The sequence below is a fragment of the Sus scrofa genome, chromosome 14 (assembly GCF_000003025.6).
Source record: "Sus scrofa isolate TJ Tabasco breed Duroc chromosome 14, Sscrofa11.1, whole genome shotgun sequence".
NCBI classification, from domain to species: domain Eukaryota; kingdom Metazoa; phylum Chordata; class Mammalia; order Artiodactyla; family Suidae; genus Sus; species Sus scrofa.
In genome coordinates, this window is record NC_010456.5 from 87,409,961 (window position 1) to 87,436,800 (window position 26,840).

Genomic DNA, 26,840 nt, shown 5'->3' on the forward strand with positions numbered 1-26,840 from the left:
GTCGCAGGAATTCTCCTGCTCAGGGAAGATGGGAAACACTGGTGTGAAGTGGGTGGGAGCTGCCAAGAAGCATCTCCTGCTCTTGACCAAACGATCCTCAGGTGAAACCAAATGAAAACTCCACCATCAGCACCCCAGGGAAAACGAATCTCTTATCTCCTGGTGTTTCAACAAGTGCCTGAACCTTGAGTACCATAGAACAAGGGGGTGTCATCAGTGTCTCCTTGAAGGAGCTTCCACAGCCCCCAGCATCTTAGATCATTGGATTGATGGGGAGAAAGCCCAGCTGATGGCGGAAATGGCCTCCATAGAATCCCTGTTACCGCAATTATCCAATCAAGACCTCAACGCCTATAAAAGACGCACAAAGGGCCTTGCCCTGCCTTTCATCTTGAGGGATGTTTGCTGTGTTCTGTTGTGAAAGAGGTGCATTGATGCCAGGTAAAGCAGGATACCAGTTTTTAATGGTTTTATAAAAGTGGTGGTGTGATTGGTAGTTCTTGAAAATGCACTATTTCTTATGGCTGGGTCACGTCATGGATATGTTTTAGAATCACTAAGCTTTGCAGTTCTTCACATGTGAGTTTTCCATTATGCACTTTGTCAGTTTTTCTCTATTTTTCCCTTAATTTGGGGTATTCTTCTTGTGTAATTGATTTGAAGTCTTTGTCTTCTCTATCTTGAAAACATTTTCCACCATCTATCACTATTATCCATTTCTGGTGTCTTTTTTGCCTCTTTGGCAGCTGTGCCCCACTCCCATTTCTTTTTTTTTATAAAAACTGAATTTTTTGGAGTTATTGCTGTGGCTCAGTGGGTTAAGAATCTGACGGCTGTGCCTCTGGTTCCCAAAGAGTCCAGAATTGGAGCCCGGGCTCAGCGCAGTGGCTTTAAGAATCAGGTGTTGTTGCAGCCTGGGCATAGGTTCCAGCTGTGGCTGGGATTCAGTCCCTGGCCCAGGAACTTCCATGTGCCAAGGGTGCATCTGTTATTTTAAAAAAAGAAAAAAACACCTTTTTCCCTTTGCTTAGCAAGATTGAAATTAGGCAAAGCATGCATTCAACCTGGGAATTGAAGACAAATTTTTAATTCATTTTGTTTTGGAGAAGAAGTTGATTGACAAATCTGTGTGACTTTCTGGTGTACAGCAGAGTGATTCCATTTTATATATATGTATGTATGTACTTTGCCATGTTTTTTCCATTTTGTTTAATACAGGACATTGAATAGACTTCCCTGTGCTACACAGTAGGACCTTGTTTATTTTACATATGCTAGTTTGTGTCGGCTAGCCCCAATCTCCTAGTATATCTCTCCCCCACTCCTTTTCCTGGTTGGTCACCATAAATTTGTTTTCTATGTCTGTGAGTCCATTTCTATTGTGTAAACTAGTTCATTTGTGCCCTATTTTACCTTCCACATATAAGTGATATCATGTGGCATTTGTCTTTGAATTTCTGACTTACTTGACTCAGTATGGGAATCTCTAGGTCCACCCATGTTACTGCAAATGGCATTATTTCATGCTTTTTTTATGACTGAATAGGGTTCCATCTTCTTGATCCATTCATTTGTCAATAGACATTTAGTTTGTGTCCATGTCTTGGCTATTGTCCACAGTGCTGCTATGAACCTTGAAGTACATGTATCTTTTTGAATTATACTTTTGTTCGAATATGTGCCCAGATGTGGGACAGCTAGATCATCTGGCAACTCTAGTTTTAGTTTTTTTGAGGAACTGCCATACTGTTTGCTATTGTGGCTCTACCACCCACCAACAGTGTAGGAGGGTTCCCTTTTCTCCACACCCTCTCAGCATTTCTTATTTGTACTTTTTGATGATGTCCTTTCTGATGGATGTGAGATGCTAACTCATTGTGTTTTGATTTGCCTTTCTCTAATAACTAGCAATGCTGAGCATCTTTTCATGTGCCTGTTGTTGGCGATCTGTATGTCGAAGAGAAAATTGTAAACATTGGAAATGGAGGAGGAATTTCATATGGAAAACCTCCAATAGCCAGTTGGAAAGCAAACAGTGTGCTTGACGGATTCAACTAAGTGCTGGTTTGGAGAAAAGCAAAGTATTTTTTTTTTAAATTGGAAATAGATAAACCACGTCAAGCCAATAAAAATCTAATTTAAATAGGACTAAGATAAAAAATATTGTAATGTGGTATTTGTCTTTCTCTTTCTGAGTTACTTCACTCAGCATGAGAGTCTCTAGTTCCACCATGTTACTGTAAATAGCATTATTTTGTTCTTTTTATGGCTGAGTAGTATTCCATTGTGTATATATACCACCTCTTCCTAATCCAATCATCTGTCCATGGACATTCAGGTTGTTTCCACATCTTGGCTATTGCGAACAGTGCTACAATGAACATGCGGGTGCATGTGTCTTTTGCAAGGAAAGTTTTGTCCAGATATCAGCCCAAGAGTGGGATTGCTGGGTCATATGGTAGTTCTACGTACAGTTTTCTAAGGTACCTCCATACTGTTCTCCACAGTGGCTATGTACCAGCTTACATTCCCACCAACAGGGTGGGAGGGCTCCCTTTTCTCCACACCCTCTCTAGCATTTGCTATTTGTGGATATATTGATGATGGCCATTCTGACTGGTGTGAGGTGGTATCACATGGTAGTTTTGATCTGCATTTCTCTAATAATCAGGGATGTTGAACATTTTTTCATGTGCTTGTGGGCCATGTGTATATCTTCTTTGGAGAAATGTCTATTCAGGTCTTTTGCCCAGTTTTCCATTGGGTTGCTGGCTTTTTGCTGTTGAGTTGTATAAGTGGTTTGTATATTTTAAAGATTAAGCCCTTGTCCATTGCATCGTTTGAAACTATTTTCTCCCATTCCATAGGTTGTCTTTTTGGGTTTTTTATGGCTTCCTTTGCTGTGCAAAACTTTGTCAGTTTGATTAGGTCCCATTGGGTTCTTTTTGTTGTTATTTTGTTGCCTTGGGAGACTGACCTGAAGAAACATTGGTAAGGTTGATGCCAAAGAATGTTTTGCCTATATTCTCTTCTAGAAGTTTGATGGTGTCTGGTTTTATGTCTAAGTCTTTGAGCCATTTTGAGGTTATTTTTGTGCACGGCATGAGGGAGTGTTCTAGTTTCATGGATTTGCACACAGCTGTCCAGTTTTCCCAGCACCACTTGCTGAAAAGACAGTCTTTTTTCTCATTTTATATTCTTGTCTCCTTTGTCGAAGACTGATTGACTGTAGCTGTCAGGGTTTATTTCTGCATTCGCTCTTCTGTTCCATTGGTCTGTGTGTCTGTTTTGGTACTGGTACTGCACTGTCTTGATGACGTAATATCGCCTGAAGTCTGGGAAAGTTATGCCTCCTTCTTGGTGTTTTCCCTCAGGATTGCTTTGGCAATTCTGGGTCATTTATGGCTCCATCTAAATTTTGGGCTTGTTTGTTCTAGTTCTGAGAAAAATGTCCTGGGTAATTTGAAAGGGATTGCATTGAATCTGTAGATTGCTTTGGGTAGTATGGCCATTTTTACAATATTGATTTTCCCAATCGAGGAACATGGAATATCTTTCCATTTCTTTGACTCCTCCTTAATTTCCTTGCTTAACGTTGTATAGTTCTCAGCACATAAGACTTTCCCCTCCGTAGTCAGGTTTATCCCTAGGTATTTACTTTTGGGAGGGGGTGCTATTTTGAAAAGTATTGTATTTTTGTATTCCTTTTCTAAATTTCATTGTTAGTATACAGAAGGAGACCAATACCTAATCTTGTATCCTGCTACTTTGCTGAATTCATTGATCACTTCAAGTGGTTTTTGTGTTGCGTCCTTCAGGTTTTCTATATGTAGTATCATGTCATCTGCATACAGTAACAATTTTGCATCTTCTCTTCCCATTTGGATCCCTTGTTTTACTTCTTTGGTTTCTCTGATTGCTGTGGCTAGTACTTCCAATACTATGTGGAATACAGTTGGTGAGAGTGGGCATCCTTGTCTTGTTCCAGATTTTGTTGGGGGTACATTCAGCTTTTCCCCATTGAGTATTATATTTTCTGTGGGTTTGTCATAAATGGCTTTTACTAAGTTAAGGCATGTTCCCTCTATACCCACTTTGGTAAGAGTTTTGATTATGAACAGATGTTGGACTTCGTCAAATGACTTTTCGGCATCTATTGAGATGATCATGTGGTTTTTGACTTTTGTTTTGTTAATGTGGTATATGATGATAGATTTGCGTATGTTGAACCATCCTTGTGAACCTGGGATGAATCCCACTTGGTCGTGGGTGTGATCTTTTCTATATGTGGTTGGATTCGGTTGGCTAAAATTTTGTTGAGAGTGCTTGCATTTATATTCATCAAAGATATTGGCCTATAGTTTTCCTTTTTGGCAGTATTTTTGGTTTTTGCATGAGGGTGATGGTGGCTTCATAGAACGTCTTTGGAAGTGTTCCTTCTTCAACCTTTTGGAAAAAGTTAAGGAGGATGGGTATAAGTTCCTCTTTGTATGTTGGGTAGAATTCAACTGTGAAGCCTTCTGGTCCTGGACTTTTGTTTGTAGGGAGTGTTTTCATTACATACTCAGTTTTATTTCTGGTGATCAGTCTGTTCAGTTGATCTTTTTCTTCTTGATTCAGTTTTGGCGAGCTCTAGAACGTTGTCCATTTCTTCTAGGGGGTCAAATTTGTTGGCATACAATTGTTCATAGTATTCTCTGATGGTTTTTGGTATTTCTGCAGTATCCATTGTGATCTCTCCTTTTCCATTTCTTGTTTTGTTTATTGGGGTTTTTTCTCTCTTCTTCTTGGTGAGCCTAGCCAGAGGTTTGTCGATTTTGTTCACTCTTTCAAAGAACCAGCTCTTGCTTTTATTTGATTTTTTTCTATTCTTTTTGAATCTCTATGTTATTGATTTCCTCTCTGATCTTTATGAGTTCCCTCCTTCTGCTGACTTTAGGTTTTGTTTGTTCTTTTTCTCATTCATTTATGTGGTGGGTTAAGCTGTCAATTGGAGATTTTTCTTCTTTGTTGAGGAAGGCCTGTGTCACTCTGAATTTCCCTCTAAGCACTGCTTTTGAGGCATCCCATAGATTGTGAATGGTTGGAGCTTCATTATCCTTTGTCTTGAGGTATCTTTTCATTTCCTTTTTGATTTCCTCATTGACGTCTTGGTTTTCTAGTAGCATGTTTCGTCTCCCTGTAGTTAGGTTTTCTCATTTCCTTTCCCATGGTTGATTTCTAGTTTCATGCCCTTGTGGTCAGAGAAGATACCCAAAATGATTTTGATGCTCTTAAATTTGTTGTGGTTAGCTTTGTGCCCCACCATGTGGTCCATCCTTGTGAATGTTCCACGTGCACTTGAGAAGAATGGATATTCTGATTTGGGGCGATGTAATGTTTTGTAAATGGCAGTTAAGTCTAACTTTTCTACTGTGTCATTATAGGATCTCCGTTGCCTGATTGACTTTCTGTCTAGAGGATCTGTCCATTGATATGAGTGGGGTGTTAAAGTCTCCTACGGTTCTTGTGTTCCCCGCTCTTATTGGATTATTGTATTTATGTCTGTTAGCATTTGTGGTATGTATCTGGGTGCTCTTATCTTAAGGGCATATATATTGACAATTGTAATAGCCTCTTCTCGAATGGATCCTTTTACCATTACATAGTGTTCTTCTTTGTCTTCCTTTATGGCCTTCTTTGTAAAGCCTGTTTGGTCTTATATGAGTATTGCAGCGCGTGCTTTCCTGCCTTATCCACTGGCCCGAAATACCGTTTTCCATTGCCTCACTTTCTGTGGCCTTTGCCCTAAGGTGAGTCTCTTGTAGCCAGCATCTTGTAGGCTTTTGCCTTCTTATCCAATCTGCCACTCTGTGTCTTTTGAGAGGACCATTCAGTGCATTAACATTTAAGGGAATTGTTGATAAATATGTATTTATTGCCATTTTGAACCTTGTTTTCCAGTTGATTCTGTTTCTCCTTTGTTCCTTCCTTTTTTATTTCTTCATTCATTTATTTTTTTGCTTGGAAGATTGTGTACTTTTCTTTTTAGTATTTGTGAATGTAATGTTTGGTTTTGATTTGTGGCTGCCCTGTTTTTTAAGTATGCTAACCCCTTCCTATATCTGCTTGCTTTAGCCTGATTGTCATATAGGCTCGAACACATTTTAAAAAAAAAAAAAAAAGAAGAAGAAGAAGAAGAAGAAAAGAGAAAAAAACAGTCTAGCTTGTCTTACTTTGCTTCCCCACACTCTATGATTTTGAAGTCCTTTTTTGACATCTTCATGTGTGTTCTTTTGCTGTGTCTTGTGTTGATCATCACTTTTACAGTAGGTTTTCTTCCCCTTTTGTATCTGTGTCCTGGCTTATTTAAGTGATTGCTTTCCAGTTGTGATTTCCTCCATCCTATTTGTCTTACTTCATTTTTATGTAGAGAAGCTCTTTCAGTCTTTCTTGTAGAATGGTTTTAGTATCGCTGTGCTCTTTCAGGTTTTGTTTGTTGGGGTAAGTCGTTATTTCTCCTTCTATTTCAGATCATATTCTTGCTGGGTAGAGTATCCTAGGCTGCAAATTTTTCCCTTTTAGAGCCTAGAATATATCTGGCCACTCTCTTCTGGCCTGTAGTGTTTCTGTAGAGAAATCAGCTGATAGCCTTATGGGGGCTCCCTTTTAAGGAACGCTTTGTGTTACCTTTGCTGCCTTTAGAATCCTCTCTTAATCTTGAACTTTTGCCATGTTCATTATAATATGTCTTGGTGTGGGCCTGTCTGGGTTGAACTTGTTTGGGGCCCTCTGTGCTTCCTATACCTTGATATCCGTTTTCTTTAGATTTGAAACGTGTTCAGACATAATTTCTTCACATATATTTTCAACCCCCTTTTTCTTCTCCTTCTGGACTCCCTATTATGTGTAGATTGGCCTGCTTTATATTTATCCCATGGATTGCTTATACTGCTTTTGTGTTTCTTCATTTGGTTTTCTGTCTGCTGTCCTGATTGGGTGCTTTCCAGTCATCTATCTTCCAAGTCACTAATGCATTCCTCTGCATTGGTCATTCTGCCTTTTAAGGCCTCTAGCTCAGTTTGTATCTCTCCAAATGAATTTCCTAGTTTTTCTTGCTTTCTCCTTGTATTTTCTAGTCCTTTCTAAAGTAATCTGCATTACTGTGCATATCTGCTCTTAATTCCTTCCTATTCACCCTTAATTCCTTCAGGATTTTCACTATCTCCATTTGGAACTCATGGCCTATCAGACTATCGAGGTCTGTTTCCCTGTTTGCTGCTTCGGGTGAATTCTCCTGTTGTTTTAACTGGGCGTCGTTCCCTGAGCTGCATCATCTTGCTTAGTGGTTTTCTTGTTCTGTGAGTTTAGGGAAACCAGACTGCAGTCTTGAAGGGCCATTTCTATGCAAGAGCAGCCCCCTTTGTATTTTGTGGGGGGTCATTTTGTATTTGGGGCATGGGAGTTTGGATAGTTGCTGTCTCATTCTTCAGTGTGAGCAGGCTGTTATCCCCATGGTGCTGAGTGTGTTTCCAAGGAGAAGGAGGCAATGGGCAGGGCTAGTGGTCAGTGCCTGGTTGGTGAGCTCTTGACAGTAGCAAGAACCTGCAGAAAGGTGGCACAGGATACTCCTCGTTGCAGGGTCCTGAGACGCGGTAATGAGCCTTAGGCAGATTTAGGAGCATTTGGCCATGGCAGAAGCTGGGTATTTGAGTTCCCAGGGGAGTGAGAGCAACAACAGGCAGTGTTCAGTCACAACGCCCTCCTCTGTGGTGCCCTCTGAGGTGACTGGGGAGGCAAATGGTGCCTGCTCATGGACCCCCAGTGGTGGTGGGCCACACCCACCTCTGGAGTCAGAGACAACTGCAGTGGTTTGCACCCATCACCTGTGGACCATGGAAGAAGCACTCTGTTCTGCTTAGCCCATGCAGGAGGTGGTTCACAGGCTGTTCCCAGTTGTAGGGTCCTGGGACGTGACAATGCTCAGGCATCTGTAGGAGGTGCCCAGAGCATTTGGCAGTGGCAGCGGCAGCAGCAGGGTGGGTGTGTTCACATGGGAGTGACAGCAACACCAGGTGGTGCCCGGTTGCAGTGCCCTCCTTTTGCTGACCTCTGAGGTGACTGGGGCCACAGGTGGAGCCTGTGTTTCTTTCCTCTTTTCCTTTCCTTCCAAATTGAGCATGTGGAAGTTCCTGGGTCGGGGATACAACCCAGGCTGCAGTAGCAACCTGAGCCACCGCAGTGACAAAGCCAGATCTTCACCCACCTGGCAGGGGATTTAAGTCCAGCCTGAGGATGTTCTTACTGATATGAGAAAAAAGTCCCTTGTTCCTCCTGTCTTTGACTGCGTATACACTTCTGTTGGGTCTGATTAGTGGTCCAGCTGCTTCAGTGTTGGGGAAGCCGTCTAAGGGCATGAACATGAAGGAGATGCACTGAGCTTGTCAAGGCTCATCTGGTGAAGGCAGCCTGTCATCTGCCCCCTGTCCTGGGGCCACTGTGGGTCCAGCCAGAGAAGCCAAGCTTCCCGGACTGTGTGCCCCAGGAAGGGGGCAGTCCCTGCAGGCAGCACTGTGGCTGTGAGTGAGCACAGGGGAGCAGACTCTCTTCATCTGTCATCTCTGCTCCTGCGACCTGTGCCACCTGGTCTGACGTGTCTGACTTCCTAGGACACATCTGGGACCCTGTCAGCAGGTGTGTTGGGAAATTAGAGACCCTATGATCTCCAGCAATCCCACTCCTAGGCATCTATCCAGAGAAAACCACGACTCGCAAAGACACATGCACTCCGATGTTCATTGCAGCACTCTTTGCAATAGCCAAGACATGGAAACAACCTAAATGTCCATCGACAGAGGAGTGGATCAAGAAGATGTGGTACACATACACAATGGAATATTACTCAACCCTTAAAAGGAATGAAATACCGGCATTTTTAGCAACATGGATGGGCCTAGAAGCTATCGTACTACGTGAAGTCAGCCATAGGAAGAGACACCAACCTCAAATGCTTTCACTGACATGTAGAATCTGAAAAAAGAACAGACTGAACTTCTTGGCAGAACAGATGCTGACTCACAGACATTGAGAAACTTAGGGTCTCTGGAGGAGACAGTTTGGGGGTTGGAGGAATGTGCTTGGGTTGTGGGATGGAAATCCTGTGAAATTGGATTGTTATGACCATTATACAACTACAGATGTGATAAATTCATTTGAGTAATAAAATTTTTTTTCCCACTGTTCAGCATGGGGATCAAGCTATCCTTACATGCATACATTTTTCCCCCACCCTTTGTTCTGTTGCAATATGAGTATCTAGACATAGTTCTCAATGCTACTCAGCAGGATCTCCTTGTAAATCTATTCTAAGTTGTATCTGATAACCCCAAGCTCCCCATCCCTCCCACTCTCTCCCTCTCCCTCTTGGGCAGCCACAAGTTTATTCTCCAAGTCCATGATTTTCTTTTCTGTGGAGATGTTCATTTGTGCCAGATATTAGATTCCAGTTATAAGTGATAGCATATGGTACTTGTCTTTGTCTTTCTGACTCATTTCCCTCAGTATGAGAGTCTCTAGTTCCATCCATGTTGCCACACATGGCATTATTGTGTTCTTTTTTATGGCTGAGTAGTATTCCATTGTGTATATACATACCACCTCTTCCAAATCCAATCCTCTGTCGATGGACCTTTGGGTTGTTTCCATGTCCTGGCTATTGTGACTAGTGCTGCAATGAACATGTAGGTGCAGGTGTCTCTTTTAAGTAGAGTTTTGTCTGGATATATGCCCAAGAGTGGGATTGCAGGGTCATGTGGAAGTTCTATGTTTAGATGTCTAAGGTATCTCCAAACTGTTCTCCATAGTGTCTGTACCCGTTTACATTCCCACCAACAGTGCAGTAGGGTTCCCTTTTCTCCACAGCCCCGCCAGCCCGTGTGTATTTGTGGACTTATGAATGACGGCCATTCTGAGGGGTGTGAGGTGGTCTCTCATGGTAGTTTTGATTTGCATTTCTCTAATAATCAGGGATGTTGAGCATTTTTTCATGTGTTTGTTGGCCATCTGTATATCTTCCTTAGAGAACAGTCTATTCAGGTCTTTGGCCCACTTTTCCATTGGTCGTTGGCTTTTTTGCTGTTGAGTTGTATAAGTTGCTTGTGCAAACTAGAGATTAAGCCGTTGTCCATTGCATCATTTGAAACTATTTTCTCCCATTCTGCAAGTTGTCTTTTTGTTTTCTTTTGGGGGTTTTCCTTTTCTGTGCAAAACTTGTCAGTTTGATTAAGTCCCATAGGTTTATTTTTGCTCTTATGTCTGTTGCCTTGGGAGACTGACCTCAGAAAATATTCCTGATGTTGATGTCAGAGAGTGTTTTGCCTATGTTCTCTTCTAGGAGTTTGATGGGGTCTTGTCTTATATTTAAGTCCTTCAGCCATTTTGAGGTTATTTTTCTGCATGGTTGTGAGGGTGTGTTCTAGTTTCATTGCTTTGCAAGCAGCTGTCCAGGTTTCCCAGCAATGCTTGCTGAATAGACTTTCTTTTTCCCATTTGATGTTCTTGCCTCCCTTGTCAAAGAGTAACTGACCATAGGTGTCAGGGTTTATTTCTGGGTTCGCTATTCTGCTCCATTGGTCTGTCTGTCTGTTTGGATACCAGTATCACACTGTTTTAATGACTGTGGCTTTGTAATATTGCTTGAAGTCTGGGAGAGTTATGCCTCCTGCTTGGTTTTTGTTTCTCAGGATTGCTTTGGCAATTCTGGGTCTTTTGTGCTTCCATCTAAATCTTTGGATTGTTTCTTCTAGTTCTGTGGAAAATGTCCTGGGTAATTTGAAAGGGATTGCATTGAATCTGTAGATTGCTTTGGGTAGTATGGCCATTTTTACAGTATTGATTTTCCCAATCCAGGAACATGGAATATCTTTCCATTTCTTTACATCTTCTTTGATTTCCTTGATTAAAGTTTTATAGTTCTCGGCATGTAAGTCCTTTCCCTCCTTGGCCAGGTGTATTCCGAGGTATTTGATTTTGTGAGGTGCAATTTTAAAAGGTATTGTATTTTTGTATTCCTTTTCTAATACTTCATTGCCGGTATACAGAAATGCGACTGACTTCTGCATGTTAATCTTATATCCTGCCACTTTGCTGAATTTGTTGATCAGCTCAAGTAGTTTTTGGGTGGAGTCCTTAGGGTTTTCGATGTATAGTATCATGTCGTCCGCATACAGTGACAGTTTTAGCTCTTCTCTTCCTATTTGGATGCCTTTTATTTCTTTTGTTTGTCTAATTGCTGTGGCTAGGACTTCCAAAACTATGTTGAAGAGCAGTGGTGAGAGTGGGCATCCCTGTCTTGTCCCAGATTTGAGGGAGAAGGCTTTCAGTTTTTCCCCATTGAGTATTGTATTTGCTGTGGGTTTGTCATAAATGGCTCTGATCATGTACAGGAATGTTCCCTCTACACCCACTTTGGCAAGGGTCTTGATCATGAATGGATGTTGGACTTTGTCAAATGCTTTTTCTGCGTCTATTGAGATGATCATATGATTTTTGACTTTTCTTTTGTCAGTGTGGTGTATGACGCTGATTGATTTGCGTATGTTGAACCATCCTTGTGAACCTGGGATGAACCCTACCTGGTCATGGTGGATAATGTTTTTGATATGTTCTTGGATTCAGTTGACTAAGATTTTGTTGAGAATTTTTGCATCTATATTCATCAAAGATATTGGCCGATGGTTTTCTTTTTTGGCGGTATCTCTGTCCGGTTTTGGAATGAGGGTGATGGTGGCATCATAGAATGTCTTTGGGAGTAATCCTTCTTCAACCTTTGGAAAGAGTTTAAGGAGGATGGGCACCAGATCCTCTTTATATATTTGATAGAATTCACCTGTGAAGCCATCTGGTCCTGGACTTCTATTTGTAGGGAGTGTTTTTATGACTTCTTCAATTTCATTTCTAGTGATCGGTCTGTTCAGTTGGTCTGTTTCTTCTTGCTTCAGTTTTGGCAGGCTGTGAGAGTCTAGAAAATTGTCCATTTCTTCCAGATTGTCAAATTTGTTGGCATATAGCTGTTCATAGTATTCGCTTATGGGTTTTTGTATTTCTGCAGTATCTGTTGTGATTTGTCCTTTTTCATTTATAATTTTATGGGTTTGAGTTCTTTCTCTTCTCTTTTTAGTGAGTCTGGCCAGGGGTTTGTCAATTTTTATTTACCTTTTCAAAGAACCAACTCTTCGTTTTATTCATTTTCTCTATTGTGTTTTGAATCTCTATTTCATTGATTTCTTCTTTGATCTTTCTAATTCCCTTCCTTCTGCTGACTTTAGGTCTTTTTTGTTCTTTTTCTAATGCGTTTAGGTGGAGGGTCAAGTTGTCAATTTGGGATCTTTCTTCTTTTTTGAGAAAGGCCTGTATCACTATAAATTTCCCTCTGAGCACTGCTTTTGCAGCATCCCATAGATTTTGAGAGGTTGTGTCTTCCTTATCATTTGTTTCAAGGTATTTTTTAATTTCCATCTTGACGTCCTCATTGACCCATTGGCTTTTTAGTAGCATGTTGTTTAGTCTCCACGTAGTAGGTTTTTTCTCATTTCGCTTCCCATGGTTGATTTCTAATGTCTTGGCGTTGTGGTCAGAGAAGATACTTGAGATAATTTATCTATGCTCCTAAATTTGTTGAGGATAGCTTTGTGTCCCCATATGTGGTCGATTCTTGAGAATGTTCCCATGTGCATTTGAGAAGAATGTGTATTCTGATTTTTTTGGATGTAGTCTCCTGAAGGGAGATCAATTAAGTCTAACTTCTCAATTGTTTCCTTTAGGATCTCTGTTGCTTTATTGATTTTCTGCCTAGAGGATCTGTCCATTGGTGTGAGTGGGGTATTAAAGTCTCCTACTATGATTGTATTCCCATCAATTTCTCCCTTTACGTCTGTTAATATTTGTTGTGCGTATCTGGGTGCTCCTGTATTTGGGGCATATATGCTGATGATAGTAACGTCCTCTCCTTGGATGGATCCCTTAATCATTAAATAGTGTCCTTCTTTGTCTTTCTTTATGTCTTTTGTTTGAAAGTCTTTTTGTCTGCAACTCCTGCTTTCCAGTCGTGTCTATTGGCATGAAATATTGTTTCCCACCCCTTCATTTTCAATCTATATGTATCCTTTGTCCTAAGGTGACTTTCTTGCAGGCAGCAGATTGAAGGTTTTTCCTTTTTATCCACTCAGCCACTCTGTGTCTTTTGATTGGGGAATTCAGTCCATTGACATTTAAGGTGATAATTGATAGATGATTATTTATTGCCATTTGAACCTCGTGTTCCAGTTGATTCTATGGTTCTCCATTCTTCCTTTCTTTTTTTGGTTGGAAGGTCTCCCGTTATTATCTGCTTGAGTGTTTGGTTTTTGTTTGTTTGGTTTTTTTTTTTTTTCATTTTTTGCGAATGCACTGTTTGGTTTTGGCTTATGGTTGCCCTGTTTTTTAAGTATGCTAACCCCTTCCTATAATTGTGTGTTTCAGCCTGATAGTCCTGTAGGTTCAAACACTTCATTACTACATTAAAATGAAGAAGAGAAACAAACAAACAAAGGGTCTATTTATTTCCAAACATCCCTTGCCCACATTTTATGATTTGATGACTCTTTTTTTTTTAAATTTTATTTTGTTTGAACCATGTTCATGATTAAATCTGTATGCTGGCTGATTTGAGTGATTACTCTCTGATTGTGATTTCCTCTTTTTTAGTTCTTCCTCTTCTTCTTTTTTTTTAATGTTTAAAATGAAACCCTATGATCTTAGGAGGCTCTGGCCCCTCCCTCCCTGTGCGTGTGTGGTGGGGAGTTTTCTTCTGAGCCCAAGAGAGTGAGCACAGGCACACACACTCCTGCACAGGGACCTTCAGCAAGGACCTTGGGGTGTGGTCAAAAGAGGAACAGCCATGGGGGAGATAATGAGAGGAAGAGAAATGGGGGTAAAGGCATGACCTACTCGTGACACCCCTCCCACACACTCAGGTCTCATCCCACATGTGCTTGAGGACACCCCTAGAAAGATCTGCTCAAATCTGCCCCACTGTGCAGGTGGGGGTCAGACAGGCCTCCAGACACAGTGAGTCATCCAAGATGGAGACCAGGTGACAAGGAGGAGTTGAGGCTGGTGCAAATCTGTCTCCTCAGTGCCACACACAGACCCTCCCCCAGCGTTGTGCAGAGGGATGTGTGGTGTGACTGGGTGACATGCAAACTGTGTGGATTGTGTGGAGGGCAATGGGATTGGACCCCATATTCGGCCCCTGGAGCAGCCACCACACATTAGGTGCAAAGATCTTAGGTCTCCACATTCAGGACACTCAGGGACTGTGGCTGCAGGTCTTGTCCTCTGACAGGGCTGGTCTGAGTGTGATGGCATGGACCCCAGGACTGCAGAGCCAGCCTAGGTCACCCCTCCCCAATCCCCAGGGGAAGAAGCGCTTTCCTGGGGAACAACTGAGTCTGAGGAGCTGGACTCACAAGGCAGAGAGGACAGAGTGGACGGAATAGGAGGTGGTGGCAGCAGGGTGCTCACAGCGGGGGCCCCACCTGCACTTAGAGCCTGGGTTCGAGGGTTCTGACGTGGCCTCAGCTCTGGGCATGGTTCATGTCACTGAATCTGCAGAGCAAGCCCACAAGGTCGTAGAAATACTGCCCCCAATTACTGCTGACTCCATGTGGTCAGATGTATTATAGACTGAAAATGGATCAAGAAAAAGATCCTTTGAAGAGTTTTGACATTGAATATTTGATTCAGATCAGTTGAACATGTGCAAATAATGGTCACTAGAGAAATCTTACAGGAGTTCCTGTCATGGAGCAGTGGAAACAAATCCAACTAGGAGCCATGAGGTTACAGGTTCAAGCCCTGGCGTGGCTCAGAGGGTTAAGAATCCGGTGTTGCCATGAGCTGTGGTAGGGTGCAGATGGGGCTCAGATCTGGCGTTGCTGTGTCTGTGGTGTAGGCTGGCAGCTCTCGCTCCAGTTCGACTCCTAGCCTGGGAACCTCCATATTGCTGCGGGTGTGGCCCTAAAAAGCACAATAATTTAAAAAAAAGAAAGAAAGAAAGAAATCCTAAAAATGGTGAATTCTAATCATTAATTTGTGATGTAGACAGGAAACCTATCAATTTTTATTAAAAATCTATCCCTAAGGAACCCTTGCACTTAATTAAAAGGAAAGATGGGTAAACTTTGGTTTACTATGGGGTATTTTCAAAGCAGGGACAAGGAGGTAAAATGATTTATTGAGGTTTCCTTGGAAAATAGTTTCTCAATGCCTCTTCTCACGTACTGGTATGATGCTGATTGCAGTGATGATTAAGCTCAGAAGAAAAAATAGTGAGGAATCCAAGTTCTCTGAGGTCAAGTGACTGGGTCCGAAGAGCAGGCTTAGACTGGAGGCTCAAACTACCAAGACAAAATTGCTTTTGTCACTTTAAATATACTAGATGGATGGCCCATTTAAGTTAATCTTATAGCCCAGGTGTTTGTATGCATATTAGCTTAGGCTGAAGTAGTACTGACCACTCCCCAGATGTCATCAGCTCTCACCCTGCTGCCCCCACAATACGCCACTGGGTGGGAGCTCACTTTGAGGAGCCTCAGTCCTTCCCCTGCTCAGTCAGGAACCTGAAGTGCTCCCATCCTGCTTCTCCTCCGGCCCTAGGACTCATCCCCATCTGCCTCCATCAGCAGAAGGAATGGGAACCTGGAGAGATGCTGTGGGAGGTTATGCTGGGCCAGGTCTGGAAGGACACGCATCCCTTCCTTCCTCTCCTGCTTCATTGACCTGTGGTCTCAAAGGAGGCTGGAAAATCTTCCAGCTGTGCCCCAAGATGGGGACAGAATCTTATGGAAAAATTCACATTGTCAGCAACAGCAAGGAAGTCATCTCCATCTATTGTGTCTTCAAATGTAGAGTGAATATTTACCATGCCACACTCTGGCACAGGCTGGCGGCTACAGCTCCGATTGGACCCCTTGCCTGGGGACCTCCGTATGCCATGGGAGCGGCCCTAGAAAAGACAAAAATATATAAATTTACCATGCCACAAGCACAGTGCTGAGAGCGGCCTGCAAACTGATCAACAGCAAGACTGTGATGGTGAATTGAGGAATGTTGGCTCCACAGGCTGGCATAATCCTGGGACCCTGCTGCACTCATGCCGTTTTTCATGTGGCCACTAGAGGGCCGTGTTTACCGGCTCATGACAAATACTGCCCCATTCAAAACATCCTGAGGCAGCCTTCATCAGAAAGTGTTTCAAAAAATGACAGGATTTCTTTAATATCTATTCACTTACTTATCTTCTTCAAATGCACTTTGAAGTTAATGAAAATCTACTACAAATAACAAATATAAGGTGAACCACTGCCTGGAAGGTGTCCCTTGTGACACATGCACATGGAAAATTATGGGTTCAACCCACCACCTGTGTCCATCTCTGTCCCTTCCTCTCTTCCTCCAACCATCTAGAAACATCTCTTTATGTCAAACAGTTTTTGACAATCTATATAGAATAGTTGAGATGTTTTTCCATCTTGTTTTGCTTTGTGTGATATGAGTCTTTGGGTGGCAAGAGGTCTGCCCACTAGACACTGGGTCCACACTCTCTCCTATCCTCAAAGCACTCAGGTTGCTGTCCCTCGGGGAACGTGGCTAAACTCCTGTCTATCCTGAAGGAGCATCAGGTTCAGAATAAGGGAAAATGGTTCTGATAATTGTAAGAGTGAGATAAGGTTATGCTTTTTCTCTTTGTTTGCTTGTTTGCTTCTTAGTGCTGCACCTGTGGCATATGGAGTGTCCCAGGCTACAGCTGCTGGCCTTTGCCACAGCCACAACAACTTGGGATGGGAGCCATGTCTGCAGCCTACACCACAGCTGATGGCAACGCTGGATCCTTAACCCATGAGCAAGGCCAGGGATCAACCCAAATCCTCATGGACACTGGTTGGATTTCCTTCCACTGTGTCACTGCGGGAACTCCCCATGTTACACATTTTCAATTCTCACCTTTTTCTTTGTTTCATTTCTTATTTAACGTTTATAAATGCTGTTTGCAAGGGTCCAGCCTCATGCCTCCACACGTGGATGTCACGTTCTCCCAGCACCCTTAGTGGACAAGCCTGGCTTTCCCCCTCAACTGATCTTGCCACTCCTATCAACATTCACTAGTTGACATGTGAGGGTGTGTTTCTGGGTTCTGGATTCACTGCATTGATGTGTAATTCTGTTTTCATGCCAGTGCCCAACTGTCTTGATTTGTCCTTTGCAGTAAGGTTGGAAGTCAGCAAGGGGCCTCCTCTCACATGACTTTTCTCCCAGTTAATATTTGGCTCTATGGGGGTCTAGTCCATGTAAAGCGAATGTTAAGAGGCGCTTTTCCATATTTCTTAAGGAACTGCATTGCGATTGTAAATTGCAATGTGAAGTATGGGGTGTTAGCAGTGAGAAGTCTTCCAATCCATGAAATTGGGATTTGTGTCTTTTAATCTCACAAAGTTTCCTCAGTTTTCATGGTACGAGTCTTTGCCTCCTTTGCGAAGTTTTTTACTAAGTAGTTAATTGGTGACTCTTCTGTTTGGTGCCACTATAAAAAAAATTGTTTTCCTCATCTCCTTTTCAGGTACATCTGGTTAGTGTACAGAAAGGCAAATGATTTTCCAGGTGCCTGTATCCAACTACTACTTCTTCTCTGATTCATTTACTAGTTCTAACATTCTTTGTGAACATTCCTTAGGATTTCTCCATATGTGATTTGTCCTGTGTGAAAAGAGCTAATTCTACTTCCTCCTGTTATATTAGGATGGAAGTGATTTGTTCGTTGGTCGATGGATTGATTGATGGATCTTTCCTACCCGCTGTGGCTAAAATGACCAGTACTATGTTGCACTGAAGTGGTAAAGCCCAGCATTCTTACACGCTTCCTGATCTCAAAAGAAAAGCTGTCACATCTTCCGAATCCAATCATCTGTCGATGGACATTTGGATTGTTTCCATGTCCTGGCTATTGTGAATAGTGCTGCACTGAACATGCGGGTGCATGTGTCTCTTTTAAGTAGAGTTACACAAACAAATGAACATCTCCTCAGAAAAGAAAATCATGGACTTGGAGAAGAGACTTGTGGTTGCCTGATGGGAGGGGGAGGGAGTGGGAGGGATCGGGAGCTTGGGCTTATTAGACACAACTTAGAATAGATTTACAGGGAGATCCTGCTGAATAGCATTGAGAACTATGTCTAGATACTCATGTTGCAACAGAAGAAAGGGTGGGGGAAAAAATGTAATTGTAATGTATACATGTAAGGATAACCTGACCCCCTTGCTGTAGAGTGGGAAAATAAAAAAAAAAAAAAAAGAAAGAAAAGCTGTCAGTTTTTACCACCGAGTGTAATGTTCACGGTAAGTTATGTCATTGAAATTCCCTTCAAACCTAGTTTGTTGCGTGCTGTTCATTCTGAAAGGGTGCGGAAGGTTTTCAGTTGCTTTTACTGTGTCAGTTGAGATGATCGTGTAAGGTGGGGCATTACACTGCTGTGTTTCCTAGGTTGAAGCATTCTTCTAGCTCTCTTTTCAAAATTTCACATTCATGTATCTCACCACACCCACCTACTGCCTCTGACAACAACAATCTGTTCTCCAAAACTATGACATGGATTTTTTTTTTTTTTTTTTAGATTCCATGTATACTTGAGATTATGTGGTGTTTGCCCTTCTCTCTGAGTTACTTCACTTAAAAGAATGCCCTCAAGCTCCTTCCAAATTCTTACATGGCAAGATTTCATTCTTTTTTTGCCTGGATGATATTCCATTGTATGTCTATGCCACAATTTCTTTTCTTTAATTTTCAAGTTAAATGTAGTGTATATACATATATGTGCATGTACACACACACATATTCTTACTCAGATTCTTTCCCATGCAGGTTATTACAGAATATTGTGTGGTTTTCCTTCTGCTATTTCTGTTTTACATACAGTTGTGTATATATGTTAATTCCAAATGCAAAATACATCCCTTCCCCCCATTCCCCTTTGTGAACCCTAAGTCCACTTTCAGTCTCTGAATCAGTTACTATTTTGCAAAGAATTTCATTTGTATCATTGTTTATTTTCCACATATAGGTGATATTATATAGTTATCTTTCTCTTGGTATGATAACCTCTAGGTCCATCCATATTGCTGCAAATGGCATCATTTCCTCTTTTATGGCCGAGTAATATTCTATTACGTGTATATTACACATCTTCTTAGTCCATTGCTCTGTTGGTTGACTTTTAGGCTGCCTCCATGTCTTGGCTATTGTGAATAGTGATGCAGTGACAGTCAGGGTGCATGTATATTTTCTTATGTTTGTTTGCTTTTTAGGGCCTCACCCACAGCATATGGAAGTTCCCAGGGTAGGGGCCAGCCCACACCACAGCCACATCAAGGCAAGATCTGAGCCACTTCTGTGACCTACACCGCAGTTCACAGCAATGCTGGATTCTTAACCCATGAGTGAGGCCAGGGATTGAACCCGCATCCTCATGGATCCTAGTCAGGTCTGTTACCACCGAGCCACACTGGAACTCCATGTATATTTTCAAACTCTGGTTTTCTCCAAATAGGTGCCTATTAGTGGGATTGCTGCGTTCTATGTTTGTTGTATTTTTAAGCTTTGTATGGAATCTCCATTCGGCTCTCCATGTGGCTGCACCGACTTACAATCCCACCAGCAATCTAGGAGGGTTCCCTTTTCTCCACCTCGTCTCCAGCACTTGTAAATTGCAGACATTTTAACAAGGGCCAGTCTGACGGGTGGGAGGTGGATAGTTTTGATTTGCATTTCTCTAATAATTTCCGATGTTGAACATCTTTTCATAGACCTATTAGTCACCGGTGTAACTTCAGAAAAACAGGATCTGCCCATTTTTCAGTCAGCAATATTTGTTTGTTTGCTATTGAGTTCTATGAGTTTTTGGTATATTTTGGATATTAACCACTTAGCAGACACATGATTTGCAAAAATATTTTCTTCCATTCTAAGGGGGCCTTTCCTTTTCTGGATTGTTTCCTTTGTCAGTGGAAGCTTTTGAGTTTGATGTCGTCTGACTTGTTCCTTTTTCGAGTTTGTTTCCTTTGCTGTTGGAGTCAGATCCAAGGAAATCATCACCGAGACTGAGGTCAAGGAGCTTCCTGCCTATTTTTGTAGGAACCGCATGGTTTCAGCTCTCACATCAAGGCTTTAATCATTTCTGAGTTAAGATTTATGTATGTGCAAGACAGTGGACCAGTTTTCATTCCTTCAAATGTGGCTGTCCAGTTTCCCCATCACCATTTACCAAAGAGTTTCTCTTCTCCCCATGGTATGTAGTTAACCATTCTTCGTAAATTAACTGACTCTGTATGCACGAGTTTCTTTCTGGGCTCCGTATTCTGTGGCATCATTCATGTGTTTGTTATTATGCCAACATTGTGCTGTTTTGATTACTGTAGCTTGGTAATTTAGTTTGAAATGATATGCCTCAAGCTTCCTTTGTCCTCCAGATTGCCTTGGTTTTCAGTGTCTTTTGTGATTGTATGCAAATTTTAGGATGATTTGCTTTCTTTCTGTGAAAAAAAAGTGCCACTGAAATTCTGATAGGGATTGCATTCAATCTGCACATTGCTTTTGGGAGCATGAACATTTTAAAAGTGTTAATTCTTCCAGTCCCTGATGATAGAGTATGTTCCCATTGAGTACTTTCTTCTTCAATGTCTTTCCTCAGTGTCTCCTTGGATGTTATGACCATTGTAATCTGAACTTGTGTCCACATCTGTTGAGACGAAACACCTGACTAGTTGGATGTTCTAATTCAATCGTTCCCTGTGTCCTTGAGAACCAGGTGTCCCACTCAGGAATAAAGGAGATACAGATGTAACGGAGAGAGGTGAGTAAACATGTGGACAGTTCTCACTTTAAATTGCATGTATCGGAATTATACTACTCTTTTATCACATATATAAGGTCTAGCTCTTCCTACATGCAAGACCTAGAAACAATGGCCAAACCAGAAGCAAGGAGGATACCTAAAGTTCCAATGTTCATGATGATTAAATAATATTTCCCACTAAAGGAAACCAAGACTTCTTGGAAAATGACTGATTCTAGTGCTGGGAGGACATATACAAGAAGAGTTTGAACCATCTTGCCAAACCACATCTCAAAGAAGCATTTGGACTACGAGGGTCACGTCCAAAGGACGGAAGAGTTACCCAGAAGAGGGTCCAGCTGGTGAAAAATGTGACAATCGGACCATAAGCATATAAAATAATTGCAGTCAAATGAAATCCACCAAATATGGTTTAAGGCTTGACTTTGTCATGTTTTGTTTTACATTCATCATCTTTGAGGATGATAGGTGAGCAGTTCATTCTCTGGATAATGGAGCGATGAATGAAAAGAATAAAACATCTACCCTGCCTTTCCTCTATGAACTGTTCCAGCAGGTGACCAAATGAGAGATGAAGGAAAGTGGTTTTGTTTTCTGATCAAATTAATCCAGCTGATACATGAAAAAGAAATGATGGCATTAGAGTATCATCATTTTCCCTCTCAAAGGCATCGGAGAGAAGGATTGAACATCATCTTTCCTGACATCTCAAAAAAAGGCAGCTAGCCTGACATGTGTGTCCTGTGAAGAAAGAGCAGTGCCTAGAGTCTCATCAACAGTCTTGATCCTGAGCCGGATCAAGCCTCTGAATACAGTTGAACATCTGCAGGAAATGTGGAGCACAGAGGGATGTGTTGATCTGCCTCCTGGGAACACAGTCTGCAGAATCCATACTGCAGAGTTCCCCAAGGAAAGAGCTCAGCTTCTTCCCTGGAGGCATGTCAGAATGAGAGGGATGGAGAAGGACCTCAGAGACTAAAAGTATTGGGCAAACACCAAAGATGGCAAGCATCATCTAGAGGTTCTAGAGAGGCACAGGAGGGTGATAGACACTACAAAGAAACCTAAGGAGAGTAATGAGTATGGAGATGAGGACAGTGAGAACTTTGGGAAGGAGGGAGGTGGTAGTGATTGGGAGGGGACACAGGGAGGGTCTTCTATGGTAGATGAAAGTACAAATTCTTATCCTTTATGGTGGTCACAAGGCTGCTCTTTTTACTGAGGTAGAGTTGATTTATAACATTATGGTAGTTTCAAGTGTATGACATAGTGACTCAAAATTTTGTAGATTATACTCCATTGAAAGGTATTTAAAATACTGGCTATTTTCCCTGTGTTGTACAGTGTATCCTTGTCGCTGGATGATTTTTCTACTTGTTTAAGTATTTATTTAAAATCTCAAAATATTGACGCTGAATGAATATGGCCAGATACAGAAAGAGGTCCCTCATATAAAATGCAATGTTCTCTCTAGTGGAAGAAAACAGATCAGTGGCTGCCGGGGGATGGGAGGGAGGGAGGTGTGGATTATCAAGGGGCATGAGGAAATCTGGGGAGTGTTGTGTTTATTTTTGTCTTAAGTGGATTGAGGCTTTTCTGTGTATATACATACAACAAAACTCAATGAACTGTCCTCTTTAGAACTGTGGAGTCTTTGGACCTCATGTGCACATCCATGAAGCTGTGACTAAAGCAGCACAGTGTGGTGTGTCCCAGTCCTTTGGAAGCCATGTGTCTCAGGCTTTGTTGATGCTAAGAAGGCCCTGGTGCTATGGAAAGTCCAGACTCCTGTTCTTGCTCTGAGTCTCCATGAGCGCCAGGTAAACTGTGTTTCCAACAAGGGTCCCAGGAATTCTCCTGCTCAGGGATGCTGGGAAACTCTGGTGCGAAGTGGGTGGGAGCTGACGAGCAGCCTTTCCTCATCGTGACCAAACCATCCTCAGGTGAAACCAAATGAAACCTCCACCATCCACAGCCAGGGGAAAACGAATATATGATCTCCTGGGGTTTCACCAAGTGCCTGAACCTTGAGTACCATAGAACAAGGGAGTGTCATCAGTGTCTCCTTGAAGGAGCTTCCGCAGCCCCCAGCATCTTAGATCATTGGATTGATGGGGAGAAAGCCCAGCGGATGGCGGAAATGGTCTCCATAGAAACCCTGGTACTGCAGTTACCCAATCAAGACCCCAACTCCTATAAAAGACACACCAAGGGCTTTGCTTGGCATTTCGTCTCAAAGGATGTTTGCTGTGTTCTGTTGTGAAAGAGGTGCATTGAATGCCTGGTAAAGCATGATACCCTGTTTTAAGAGTTTCATGAAAGTAGTGGTATGATTGGTAGTCCTTGAAAATGCACTATTTCTTATAACTATCAGTTATGACCTGATAACCAGATCAGGTCAGGAATATGTTTTTAGATTTACTGAGCTTTGCCGTTCTTCAGATGTGAGTTTTCCCTTAAGCTCTTGGTCCGTTTTTCTCTGTTTTTCCTTAATTTGGGGTATGCTTCATATGTAATTGATTTGAAGTCTTTGTCTTTTCTCTCTTGAAAACATGTTCTTCCATCTATCGCTTACCATTACCTCGTTGCTGGTGCCCTTTTTCTTTTGTGGCCTCTGTGCCTCCCGTTCATTTATGGAAACTTGACTATTTTGGAGTTCCAGCTTAGTGCAGTGGATTAAGAATCCAACTGCCATGGCTCCAGTCCCCATGGACGTGAGGGTTAGAGCCAGGCTCGGACAGTGGATTTTAAGAATCAGGTGTGGATGCGGCCTGGGCATAGCTTCCAGCGGCAGCTGGGATTCAGGCCCTGGCCCAGGACCTTCAATATGCCAGGCGTGCAGCCATTAAATTGAAAAAGAAAAGCTAACATAAACTTTGTCCCATTGCTTAGCAAGATTGAAATTAGGCAAAGCATGCATTTGACCTAGGAATTGAAGACAAAATTTTGATTTTTTTGGGGGGGAGTATAGTTGATTACAATGTTGTGGTTGTTTCTCACACAGCAGATGGTAAATTTTACCTACAGGCAAGTATATACTATGTCATCTTCTTTTCCATTTTGTTTATTACAGGATATTGAATATACTTCCCTGTGCTTTTCAGTAGGACCTTGACTATTTCATATATAGTAACTGGTATCTGCTAATCTCACTCTCCTAATATAACCCTCCGCCACCCCTTTTCCTGGTTGGTCACCATAAATTTGTTTTCAATGCCTGTGAGTCTGTTTCTGTTTCATACACTAGTTCATTTGTGTCATATCTTCCATTCCTCTTGTAAGGGATAGCAAATGGTATTGGTCTTTGTCTTTCTGACTGACTTGACTCCGCATGGGAATCGCTAGGTCCATCCCTGTTACTTTAAAAGCATTATTTCATGCTTTTTTATGATGGAATAATGTTGCATTTTCTTGATACATTCACTTGTGCATGGACAATTAGTTTGCTTCCAGATCTTGGCTATCGTCAGTAGTGCAGCTGTAGACGTTGAGGTGCCTGTATCTTTTTCAATTATGCCTTTGTCCTAACATGTGCCCAGAAGTGGGATTGCTAGATCCTCCGGCCTCTCTATTTTTAGTTTTTGGTGGAACCCCCCTGCTGTTTGCCATTGCGGCTGCACCAGTTGACATCCCCACCAACAGGATAGGAGGGTTCCTTTTTCTCCACACCCTCTGCAGCTTTTCTTATGTGTAGACTTTTTGATGACGCCCTTCCTAATTGGTATGAGATGATACCTCATTGTGGTTTTGACTTGCTTTTCTCTAATAATTAACAATGTTGAATATCTTTTCATGTGCCTATTGGCCGTCTGTACGTTGAAGAGAAAATTGTAAACATTGGAAAGGGAGGAGGAATTTCATATGAAAAACCTCCAATAGCCAGTTGGAAAGCAAACACTAGGCTTGGAAGGTTCAACTAAATGCTGGGTTTGGGAAAGGGAAAACACTGTTTTCTTTTATTGGAAAGGGATAAGCCCTGTCAAAACAATAAAAAAGTAATTTTAATACGAGTAGGAGAAGAACTATACAAAAACTAATTCTAAAGCTAATGAACAAAGCTAAATGTATTTGACATTTTAGGCTACATGAATAATTTTTTTTTTTTTTTTTTGGTCTTTTGTCTTTTTGTTGTTGTTGTTGTTGTTGTTGTTGCTATTTCTTGGGCCGCTCCCGCGGCATATGGAGGTTCCCAGGCTAGGGGTCCAATCGGAGCTGTAGCCACCGGCCTATGTCAGAGCCACAGCAACGCGGGATCCGAGCCGCGTCTACAACCTACACCACAGCTCACGGCAATGCCGGATCATTAACCCACTGACCAAGGGCAGGGACGGAACCCGCAACCTCATGGTTCTTAGTCGGATTCGTTAACCACTGCGCCACGACGGGAACTCCCTAGGCTACAGGAATAATTTTCTGAAAAATAGAACTTATCAGGATAAAATCTGAGGTGTCAGAAACTCTGAAGAGACCACTTTTGTAAAGAATCATGACAACTGGTCACACCTTCACCTCGGGGTGTCCTGAGGAGCTGACTCCTTTGAGTGCTTAGAAAGCTTTGCCAGTGTTTGACAAGGGTGTCTTCCCCTGGTCCCAGCATCCACGACATTCCCCATGACAAAACTGGGGCCTTGGGTTTCAAACATGCATGTCAAACTTCCAAACAACACCTAGTTTACTTGTTTTATACAAAGTAGTTTGTGTCTCTTAACGCTTTTCCTCTCTCTTGTCCCCGCTTCCCTCTCCAACCTTGTGACTAGGTTGTTCTCTGTGTCTGGGACACTCTCGGTTGTCTTATGTACATTCATGTGTTTTCTGTTTTAGACTCCACTTATCAGTAAATGCTGACCTATTTGTCTTTCTCTGACTGACTAATTTCACTAAGGATAATAACCTCCAGGTCCACCCATATTGTTGCAAATGGAAAAATGTCCTTCGGCTTTATATCCAAGTAGTATTCCTTTGGTGTGTGATTTATATACATATTTAAACTGGGGTTCCTGCTGTAGCCCAGTGGATGAAGAATCTGACTGCAGCAGCTTGCGTCACTGCAGAGGTGCAGGTCCAACCCCTAGCCCAGGGACATCCGCATGCCAATTTGTGTATATATTTATTTAAATCCCATATGCCAATATATGTATTTATACATGTAGTCACATATATAATTATGTATACACACATGTATTTTATTCCATTCATCTGTTGTGGGACACTTAGATTGCTTCCTTATCTTCCCTCTTGCAAAGATTGCTTCCTTATCTTACCTGTTGCAAATAATGTCACTTTGAACACTGGGGTGCATGCATCTTTTCAAATATTTTTCACTTCTTTTGGATATATATCCAGGAGTGGTATTGCTGATCATTCGGTAGTTTTACTTTCGGTGTTTTGAGGCACCTCCATACTGTCTTCCGTCCTGGCTGTGCCAATATACATTCCCATCAACAGTGTACAATTGCTCCTTTTTCTCCACATCCTTGCTAGCATTGGTTCTTTGTGGTCTTTTTGAGGAGAGCCTTTCTGACAGATGTGGGGTGATGACTCATTGCTGTGTGATTGACATCTCTCTGATGATCGATGATGTTGAGCATCTTTTCTTGGGCTTGTTGTCGATGACTATGTCTTCTTTGGGAAAATGTCTATTCAGAACTTCTCTCCAATTTTAATGACATTAGTTTGTTTGTTTGCCGTTGAGTTGTAGGAGTTCTTTGTATATTTTGGATATTAGTCCCCCACCAGATACATGACTTGCACATATTTTCTTCCAGTTCCAATCTTCCTCTTTTTTTCACTTCATTGATGGCTTCCTGTGCTGTGCAGAAGTTTTTGAGGTTGCTGGAGTACCACTTGTTAATTTCTGTTTCTTTGCTTTTGGAGTCAGAGCCAAAAATATCACTGTCAAGACTGATGTTAAAAGCT

The 26,840-nt window shown here is 42.0% G+C and overlaps 1 long non-coding RNA gene across 1 annotated transcript; it reads left to right on the plus strand.

Moving 5' to 3' along the window:
• On the plus strand, nucleotides 380-22,729 carry LOC110256652. The gene is made up of 3 exons (XR_002338494.1): nucleotides 380-441; nucleotides 20,760-20,921; nucleotides 22,566-22,729. It is a non-coding gene; the product is annotated as an uncharacterized LOC110256652 (long non-coding RNA).